Source organism: Agelaius phoeniceus, chromosome 1 (assembly GCF_051311805.1).
Source record: "Agelaius phoeniceus isolate bAgePho1 chromosome 1, bAgePho1.hap1, whole genome shotgun sequence".
Taxonomy (NCBI): domain Eukaryota; kingdom Metazoa; phylum Chordata; class Aves; order Passeriformes; family Icteridae; genus Agelaius; species Agelaius phoeniceus.
In genome coordinates, this window is record NC_135265.1 from 124,878,871 (window position 1) to 124,890,384 (window position 11,514).

Genomic DNA, 11,514 nt, shown 5'->3' on the forward strand with positions numbered 1-11,514 from the left:
ATCAACAGCTCCATATGGAATCCTAAATTATTTTCACTTATCAAAAGCCAGCCAGATGGGTGGGTGGTTCTGGTGAAAATGTCCTGCATTCAGGCAGCTGCAAACACTCAAACACCAGTAACAGATTTTAAACTGTCTCTGGAAAGTTGCTGGAAGCACAGATAATGTTCCTATAAATGTTGTTAAATCCAAAACCACTCGAAGCAGAAATTAAAGCTTCTCTGATTTTGCCTTCTCCCTCACAGTTCAGATGACTCACATGCTACCTATCTTAGTTAAGAGGGCTTCTCTCATGACCCAAGTCCCCAGACAACTGCCCTGGGTACCCTTACAAGCTACTCATCCTCTGTGGCTTCATTTGGTACAGCAATCACATGAGAATGAGAGAATGGGAATCCATTAAATTCTCGAGTGCTATTGAATATTTCAGGAAGGACACTCCCCCCTTACTAGAAACTGCTTAATATTTTCTGGCAACAAACTCTCAGAGGCCATGGTAGAGAAAAATACGTAAAGGAGAAGGCAGAGAGTTTCTAAAGTATGTTTTAGCTTACCCCATGTTATGTATTTTGTCCATCATGACATAAGATATCACAAATGCTGGTAGAAGTGTTTCATGGCAAATGCAGGTCATTCTTTGGGATTTGGAAGAGGGAATAAAGTAACAAATAACAAGGTAACACATCATTTTTGGTGTCTGGACCTCATCAATTTACATGCACTTTTTGAAACAGTGCTCTGTGGAAACTTGTTTAAGTCACACACAAGGAGTTGCACAGAATCCTGTACTTGTCAAACTGAAGTGTTCTACTTTATGAAGAATTAACTTTGCCTCCCAAAACCAGCTGTGGATCTGCAAAATTACTTATGGATAAGTTTATTTCCCTCTCTTTCCCATTAATCACAATCTAATTTACTTAAGCCAGGACCTCTTTTATGGACTCTTAAAAGGGAATGGACAACAGGGCAAACTTAGACTGGCTACTGGGAAGCATTTCTTTACCAAGAGGGTGGTCAACCAGACCTCAGTCTGTCGAAACAGACTTCACAGGGAGGTGGTCAATGCTCCAAGCTTGTCAGTGTATAAGAGGCATTTGGACAATGCCCTTAAAATCATGCCTTAACTTTTGGTGAGCCCTGAGGGATCAGGATGAGATGATCACTGTAGGTCCCTTCAACTGAAATTGTCTATTCTATTTTATTCTGTGCTATGCCATTTAATTGTTTTGGCCATTAATGCTTTCATCCCTGAGAAAATATTGAATGAATTTTTGGTGGTGAAACAATATCTTGGTTTTTCTTGTTCTAAAGAAAAATGGATGGTGATATAACAGCCACTATAAATGCACCCTCAAAGTAAAATCTTTTCAGATATAAATTTCAGCATTTGTATTTTGATCACACTTTAAAAGCCACAAACTTTAAAATTAGCTGTACATTTCATAAAAGAAAAAAAATACCAAATAGCACTTAAGAGGTATGGCTGTTCATTTGATCTTGGCATGGCTAATAAAGGATCTGATGTGAATATTCCCTTATAAAAACAGGAATTTGTTCCACTCTGTTATTTAGTGTTGAATCAAGCACTAAACTAAATCAGGTCATTCAAAATCCCATAGTTGAATAGTTGAGTCATTGCAAAAAGGAAACATTTAGACTCACTTGAGTAAATAAGAAAATTCACACACCATGACCTATATCCTCTCTTTTTTTAGATACTACAGCATAATTCTGCCTAAAATGGGAGGTGCATTGTTGTTGATCTGTAACTGTAATCATTCTTTCATTCATCACATGTATCCAAGCAGTACCTGTATCTGACTGCAAACAGAAATGGAAGCAGTATCAGCAAATTAAATACTCTCCTTGGCTGCCTAGGAAAAAAAAAAAAGAAAAAAGAAAAAGTGATCTCGTTAAATACTTGCGACTTCAGGTGTGGCTCAGCTCAGGAACTGCATCTCTCCATTCTCTGACACGGATGAACTTTCTGAGTGAGCTGCTCTCCTCCTACTTTCCTGTTAGCCAGGAAAAGCTCTCATGAGTTTATCAATCCTCATTGTGCTATTAATGAAGCCATCAGAATAGCAGGGTTGGTCCAAGGCATAAAAACAGTAGCAGACTCTACATTTCAACCAAGTACCTAAGCAATGGCATGTGGTAAGAGCATGCCCTCATATGATGGATGCAGGCAACTGGACTCATGTTGGCAGCAAAAAAACCTGCATGGAGAAGTTTGCCTGCTTTACCATCACTGCCAGCCACAAACCAACCTATCCCCAAAGCAGGAAGACAGGCCACAGCCTCATGCATCCTGCATAATTCTCCCTTCATGTTTAATGCTAAACACACAGTCAAGGACAAGCTGTAGAAGTTGTAGTCAGGCATCTCTGAAGATAATTGCAAAGATTATCTATTTTCACCCACCTCAAAGAGGAGTTTCTTTATCAGCCCTTTTGGAGAAAGATGCAAACAATAGAATGCTTATGCTCACTTGGTTTAACTCTACATGCTTCCAGTGTTCCATCACCCAGAACATTTAAGAGAACCACAAGAAACTGCTAGGAGTAGGGGAGCTCAGTAGAGATCCCACATAATTTAAGGTTATTTAAGATTCTGGCAGGATACTTCAAGTGAGCAAAGCCCCATGCAGGAGCCAAATAAGAAAAGAATCTGGTTCATCCTAGTGCTGAGAGATGGCTGACCTTTGAGCAAATCCACTCATAGTTGTTATGTACCAGAGCAGGTCTGAAGTAAAGACAACAACAAATGATGTCTGGTGATGACAGCTAAAACCAGAGTCCTAAAACATCTCTCTGCTGAGCAGAGCCAAGCAAAGCATCAGCTCGTGCCTCTGATCACAGGCCACCAAGAAAGAGCAGCAGCATTCCTTGGCACATTCCGTAGCCAGGCAACTTTCCATAGCTATTTTTGACAACTACCAGGTGGTGGCCAGCCAATACATTCTGCAGATGGGCAGATGATCACATCTTGTTGCCAAAAAGCTTTAAGTGATTTATTCCCTTAGAGAGGTCCACAGTATTTCTAAGCTCAGTCCCAAGCAGCAGCATCTCAGTACAGGGTGAGCTGAGAAAAAGTGTCCAGCAGGTGATTTGTCACTTCAGCTTACTTCTCAGAAGATAAAGCAGAGCTTGCAGGGTTCTTCCAACCAGCTCAGGGGAGCCCTCAAAGTTACCTGTACACCCAGAGGAGGATTGTGTCAAGCCCATGAAGGTGCCTTTGCCACGGGTGAAGTTTGCTATTGAGCACAGACATGCTGCTGTGCAGTGCATCTCAGGCAAACAGTGCAAACATAAATCTGTCCAAATCTGGGGGGTGCTTTATGGAGAGCTGAAGCCCCTTTGAGTGGCATGCTTCTGCCAGTAGAAAATAAATTGTGTGACTCTTATGCCAACTGAGAGCATCCCTTTCTAGCATTTTCAAACACAAAGTCACGTAGGAAGATGCCAGAGAAGTAGTCAGAAAACAAAAGAAACTGCAAGCCAGGGTCTCCAGTGGAAATGGTATTCATGTCAAATGACATAAGTGTAAAGCATGAGTCACTGCTGCCATTTCTCCCCTCCCAGACGAGGGAAATGTATACTCTGTGGCCAAGAGCAGGACAGGATGATAGATATTAGGCAGTTTGACTCCAGTGCAAATGAGCTGCTAGGGTTTGATAGAAGTGTCTCTATAATGCACACTACATTTCCATAGCACCCAATGAAGGACTGGAAACTGTCTTACAGCCAGTGTGAGTTTACCAACATTTCAGTGGCAGAAAGCAATACTCTTGGAAAGCTCTCCTGAACCACTGCCCACATTTGGTAGCTGTGGTGACTAATACAAAGCTGTTGTTCTAAAATCAGCATTAGAACAAGAAAGCTACTTCATTTTGCTCCCTGATTGTAGGCCAAGTGCCAGCAGTGACCGACAGCTTGGTTGGGGGGGTTATTATTTAGACATGATGCAAAGGTGATGCACCTTTGAAAGTGTGTACACAAAAAGCATGTCTTCATTTTAAGAGCATGGTCTTACATAAGAGGGACTGCTTAAACTAAGAGCAAAGTGGGCCAATCCTCAGCCATGGCAGTACTGTGAGCAAAGCTCCAGCAGTTCACAAATGCCAGGAATCTGCCCTATTGTCTGCCTTTCCACCCCACTTTATTGTCTGTGAAGTTTGCCTTCAATCTACCCAAGTTTGGTGTACTTCAACAACTCAGTCAACAGAGGGAAGCAGATGGCAAACATTTCCTCCCAGAAGCCTGAGGTTTCTCTCTGGCATTTTAGTGGTATGAGAGGTATCACAGATACCTCTTGCACAGATGCAAACCCTCTGACCAGCACCACTGTGCTTTGCCATCAGTTTCCTCTCTTGTCAAGGCATCACTGACTCTTAAAAGTCAAAGTGATCTGGTTTAATTTTGGGACTAGCAGTGTACATGGTTTGAACCTTGTCTCACTTCTTCAACAACTTCTCCAGACCAAAAAAAAAAAAAATCTGTTGGGAAAAAACCTGCTAACACTGATTGTTTGCTTCTCATCTGGACACCATAAAGGCATGCATGTTGTTAAGGTCACACCGTGTCATCCCTTGCACTTGATATGAAGGCTGGGTTATCTGCATGAATATGGAGAGGTTCAGGGGCCAGGAGGGAGGATTTGCTGTGGTGCCTGAAAATGCTGTTATTTTTTTAGGTGTGCATGTCTGTGAGCCTGCAGGGCTCTGACAGTTCAGTGTGCCCAATGCTTTCCACTATTTTCTCATTTTTTAATAACACATAATTCAAACTTATGAATAGTGACTATTTCACCAGAGCATAACCATAACCTGTCATCTGGAATAGGCATTTGCAGTAGTGAAATGCTTCTGCTCCATAGAGATACCAGTACAGCTCCAGAACAGAAAGATATTTTCTGACACTAGATTACTTACTGTAAGAGATATCTCAGTGTTCAGTGGCACTGAATTCATTATTTGTCCATTTTGACCATGTCAGACTTTATCCCACAGGTTCCAGAGGGAAAAAGCAATCTCCGACTGCAACTGTGATCTCATCCCCCTGAAGATCCCCAGGGTGAAACTTCTAATTATTACCCATGGTACCAAGTCTCTGCACAGGTTTTTGGTTTGTTTTATGTTTTTAAAGAAATCTTCTTTCCCTTATGCCATAAATGTTAGAACTGAGCCCTGACACAGTTGCTGGCCTCAGAGGGAGAAGAAGGAAAACCCAGGAGAATCAGCCCACTGCACCCCAACATGCAGAAAGCCACAGAGACGTCAGGGCACAATACATACTATAAAGTTCTTTGCTGGAACAAAAGCACCCTCATTGCACTCTCATTCTCTTTTAAATCAACAGAGTTGTAAAAGTTATTTCTATAGGCATCTATTTTCTCTCTCTCATAAAATTGTTTGAAAGCATTTCCCAAACAGCCCTGTCGCTATTGTGCAGCCCACACCCCGCCCCAAACGGCGCTCCTTGGCTCCCATGGGCCGCGCCACTGAATACTGAAATCACTCTGCTGCCTCACAGCCTTCCTCCTCTTGTGAAAGCCAGAGCACTAATCTGTGTTTTCTGTACACTCCCCAAGAAGAGACACAACTGACCTATTTTCGTATGTCCTCCAGAAAAGAGTTTTCCTACCCACGCTAAGAAGATTTTGTCTTTCTCTCCTTACAAAGGATTGCAAAACAAGTCCTAACAAATCCTAATTGCCTTTTTTTCCCTCTGACATCATCATGTGAAGACCACTTGCCCAAGGTTAGAAGGGCTCCTTGTTCATTCCCTGAATACATCACTCCAAGTTAGAGATTGGCCATTTTGAGCAACTGAGCCATGTGTAGGCACAAATGCCTTGCTGAAGCATCTAGCTGTTTGTTAGTGCTGCACATTTGTCATTGTTCCTAATATCAGACAGTAGAACTAGAGAGGCAACAGAGGGAAGCAAGCAATTGGTTAGGGAGAAAATAATCTGTGGCATTGTTTGTGCCCAGGCAAGGCTGTGGGAGCACAGCTGTGTCTGCAGAAATTCAGGATCTGGGGCACCTTGTGCAAAAGGAGTGATGTTTTATTGTCAGCTTCTCATCCAGGTAATTGCATCCATTTCATAAACAGAGGCAATTACAGTGAGAATAAAGGTTCAGCCTTATCTGAAGGTGATACTATCTCTTGTGTCCAAGCAACTGATATATCACACAGGATAGGAAAGCACCATGATGTTTCTGGTAAGTGAGGAGGATTGAGGGGAATATCCCCTCCTTTCATACATGGGGCCCTGTTCTCAGCCCTCACCTTTTTCCACAGTCCCAACAAGTTTCATTTCATGCCTTTAACTCCACTCAAAGCTGCACTCTAAATGCCAATTTTCACATCCTAGACATTTTTATTACTGCACATTTTCCACTGGGATCCCAGCTGGCACCTTGCCATGTCCCTACCATGATCCAGTGGCACAAAGACAAACTGTGCCATCTCAGCAGAGTCTTCAGCTGTGCATGCCCCATGATCACACAGAGCCCTCACATGGGTATTTTTCTCCCCTTAAACCCATTCTTACCCAGATCTGGTCCACATGAAGATCACCTATATGTGTCACCACTTATTCCTCCCTGTTGAAGGGGTCTGAGTATTGAAGACCTTCAGCCCTACTGATAAACCATACACATGATGATTTGAGATATTGTAAGTAAAGCCATGTCTCCAAATAATTTATTTAACACCTAGTATATTACACACAAAAGATTGTGTTAGAAACACAGTGCTGAGGTTTGAAGTCAACACCAAAAAAAACACATCTAAGGTAAGTATTAATTTTGCCTACAAAACCTGTTTCATTCCAAACACTGGCTGGATTTCCTTTCTTCAGGGTGTAGTAAAGGAATCTGGTTGTTGCTGAAATAGCTGAATGTGTTAGGAGACTTTGGAGTGGAAAATACAGTCTTAGAGTTGAGGGTAAAGTGGGAACTGGATTGTTTGGGGGTTTTTTTTGTTTTGTTTTTCTTTTATTTCCATTTCCTTAAGTGCTGTAGGAGACTAGGAAAAGCCTTCCTAAATGTTCCCTATGCTGAAACTCTGACATGGGAAGTAACTCAGGCTGATGTGAAGAACTATTCACCCTCTGGGGCTTCCAGAAAATCAAGAGCAGCTGTGCTTTGAATCCAGAACTGCAGCAGAAGTCCTGAAGAAAAAATGAACCCAGTTTGAAACACCTCTGCCAAGAAGCTCAACTATTTGATTTTCAACTTTCTGAGTCCCAACTTCTTACCCAAAATGTAGTGCTATACCTCCACAGTACGCTGCAAATATCACCTGACTTTGGGGATAGGCAGATGCAGTAGTGTTGAGACTGAAAAAGCCCTGGGGATAGGGAGTTTATTAATAAAAAACCTACTCTTTAGAATTAGACTTCAACACAAAAGGGGTCTCAACTTTTCCCTGGTGCCCTACCCACTCACCTGGACTGTGCTTCATTCTGCATCATCTGTGATCTTGGAGCAAAGTCAGGCTAGGTGCTGCACAGAAGTTCAGTGCACAAAATTACCTTCATCCTCTCTCCCTGTCCCACAGGATTAACAGCAGTGTTGCAACGGTACAAATGAGTGAGGAGCAGACACTGTCGCCAAAAATTAAATCTGAGGTGGCACTAGCCCCTGGCAAAGTCTTCTCTAGCCTTTTTCAGGCAGTCAGACATAGCTGTTAAGGGAACATTTTTGGGGATGTGTCAAATGCAATCTCATAAAAATCTCCTTTCTGATGGGAGTTTTAGGTTATAAAAGTTAATGCAATGCAGATAGCTGAGTTGAACAGGCTGTTTCCCAACAGACTCTGGTATAAAAAGTAGTGCATTATATAAAGCTTGAATCACAGCTTTCTCAGCAACTGCTTAGTACAGACTGGGTATCTATCTCATGAAAGGCAATGAAAATAGTATGGAGAGAAGGCTGCAGTTCCTAGGAGAAGACCTGGCAATAAGATGGGGATTTTGAACCTTTTTTTTTTTCCCTGTTAAAAAGTATACAGCCAAAATGAAAGCTAAAGAATAATTTCATTATTTCTCCCTTTTTATTTAAAAAAAAGCATAAAGTCAGACTGTCTCACTAGCACATTATGAGGATATTGATGCAGTTAAAAACAAACAAACAAAAAACCACAGGGACTTTTCTACCCGGAAACCTGTTGTGTCACTCCTTCAGCTTTGTCCCTGGTGGCAGACCATGGGAATTCCCAGTCCCGGGCCCCTGTGGCTCTCAGCCAGCCCTGCCATTGAGGCTGTGCTTTCAGCCTGGGATGTTGCTGTGCTGCAGGGGCAGAAAATAACCCTTCAGTCTGCTTCCTGGCAGGATGAGGTCGGGTCTGGGGGGTCCTGCAAACCTCTGTCAGCACTATGAAGAAGCAGGGAGCCTTCTACCTCCCAGGGAGGAGAGAAAAATTAGACAAACTTTATCTAAACCAGCACAACCCAAGGACTTCTAGAGTCCCATAACATATTTTGCTTTAGTTTCTTTCATGGAGTATCTTACTCATTCAGGGCTCTCATAGCTTGAAGGCTGGTTGAGGAGTGTACGTGGGATTTCAGCAGTCTCCTTTGAAGCAGGCACAGATTTAACAAGTGAGGGAATGACAACCACTTAGCTTTACATCTGCAATCACACCTCTCAGTGTGCTTGGTTAATTTGGTGCCCCACATCCCAGAACATATTTGTAGCCACGTGGTAGTTCAGCTTCATGTGGGAGCTGCACCTGCCCCCTGCTCAGCCCATACTGGTTTATGTGGTGGGAAAGATCTATGCAGCTAGAACTGAGGTACAGAGGGCCAGACCTTGGAAGTCTATTGGAAGGTTTTGTCTTCAAAAGAGCTTCTCTTTCTTCTTGCACAGCATTTACAGCACAACACTGACTAATGCACCTTCCCCTGCCCATACCAACCTGGTGGATATTTGGGTTTGGCCCACAGGTATGTGCACCATTAGCATCTTTACATATTCCAATTCTTAACAGGGTAAAGTTTAATCATTCTTATTCCTACTGCTATTTTGGGGAAGAAAAAGAGTCATTCTGTCATTGCGTGCTCCAGAAAACATGAAAGTCTCTAAGGAGCCCAGGCTTCCTGTTACCAATGCCTTAAACTTTGCCCCACCTTTGGGAAGCACAGGCAGCTAGTGGAAGAATGTCATCCACTCTAACAATTGATTTTCTTATGTACAATAACGTCAGACCTTTTAAATAAAAGGCTGACCTGTCTCCTTCTAAAATAATTCATCTGTTTTATGGAGTGTTGTTCTGATTATATACAATTCCCACAAGAAGGGAAGTACCTTTAAAATAAGGACTATTCAGTACTAGTACAGGATTTCCTCTTGTTGTTGATAATTTCCTCCTAACAGAAGACGCAATGAATCCCAGAGAAATTCAAAGGGGCAATCTACAGACAGTTAGGCATCTACATCATACAGGGAACATTTTTCAATCACATTGATGTTTTCCTGATGAAGTAAAAAACAGATATACCTGCTGTGCAGCATATAAAAGAGTTCCTACAGCACACACTGCAGTTCCCTTTGCTACATTTTTAATCACTATCCAATCCCACTAACTTTCACATAACCATCCCTGAACAGCAACAAATGACATTTTTTCTCTTTTCTTCTTTTGCTATTGAAATCCAGCCTCTGAGATGGCCTCTGCTGTTAAAGAAGGCAGGCTTGGTGACAATGAGAGGATTACCCAGTCATTATCAGCACTATATAGCAGATATATAACATGAAAGAAGTTCTGTGGTCTCTCTACCAGATGTCCCTTGACTCAGAAAGAGGCTCCATACTCACCTTCACTAGAAGGGCTCATTTCCCACAACTGGTCAGAACATGCACCTGCCATACACATGTAATTGTGAAGGAGACCTCAGATCTACATAAATGGCTAATCCATGCTGAGAAACACCATATCAAGACCCAGGAATCAAGTGGCAGCACTAACAGCTAGGTAGTAACTGCTGATGAAGGCTGAGTGACTTGTGGAAGAGGCTGCCAATCACTGGATGCTCTTATCAGTTATTCTGATGTCTCAAATTCTCTGTTAGCTTGGGTCAAGCCCATCTCATGCTTTCAATCCCTGAGCTCCTTACACTTACTTGACTAGACTGTACAAATGCAATCAGTAAACCATTCTGTGATGCACTCTTACAGCCACTGATGTCCATCTAGCCCTGGTTTCTCCTTAGCCAGTGGGATGGATGACCCACCAAATTCAATGAAGACATTCACATGCATTGTTTCAGCACCTTATTGGTTTTAAATAATGTGCCTCACTGTTTGTATGGTGCTCATACTGAGAAAAATTATGAATACTGAGTACTACCTTCCCTTCTCTAAATTCTTTACATACTGGCATGCAGCTTATTTTTTCATCTGATGTCAGGTATTTCTGTATCTTTGCCACAGGCAATGCAAACAATGCATCTCTTCATTCATCTGTTCACAGCTTCAATTTTCCTCTGATCCTACAGATCAGCCTTCCTTCCTTCTCCTGCCATTCTCTTGCAGAGCTGCTTCACCAACTTTCCTACTCCCAACATCCTTCTGTCTGTGAAAGCAGAGCAAACCAGAGCAATGCACGTACCTGTTTAACCTGTTGTTAATGTTTGTGCCTGGACTTTACAGTTTACCTTGGAGAAGCCACCTGGAAAGCTCCAAGAAGTCTCTTCAGTGCAGAGAGAAAAGTGTGGTCTGCAATGTCCTCCTTGTGCTGAGCTGCCCCAATGAGCAGGAGGTGTGCAGAACTGGTTCCAGCCATTCCTCTCCTTCCTTGCCAGAAGGTTTCACCTGAAATGAGCAGCCTGGTGAAAGACTCTGAAAAGGTCCAAACAATGTAATGTGGTTAGGGGGTCTAAAAGCAGGGCAGAATGCCCCCACTGCTCACCTGTCCTTAGATAAGCCCCTCCTGCATTATTCAGCTGTGTTACATGATTTGTTGAGGTAAAAAATAAAAAACAGCTGGAAGGGAACCTACATCTAAGAACATTACTGGGAAGGCTTGGGCAGACTGCACACTGCACGGATCAGAGCAAGGCAGTTTGTTTGGTCCACTCCTTCAAGCTGCATGAATAATCAGTAGAGTTTGCTAGACAAAAAATTTCACAGGACTAGGTGGAAAAAGAGAGAACAACATATAATGCCCAAGCACTTCCTTAATAAAAGCCTTCACCAAATGAACATTTCAGACTCCCAAAAGACACCTTCGAGGATCTGTATCTTCCAAGGCACTGGCATTTCAACATTTATGACTGCAGACACGCTACTATATTGCAAGCATGAGTCAATGCCCACATCTCCTGGCTCCAGAAGAAAGGGACTGTTCTAATTTTTATTTATAAGCTGGGCAAGTGGAGAGAGAGTAATTTGGTTACAGGCAAAGCACACACAGACCCTGCAAGGTCAGGTAGGCTGGTTAACACATGAACATATTCGTGCCTTAGTGTACTGAGTCACAAACACCACAATCCATCTCTGCATCC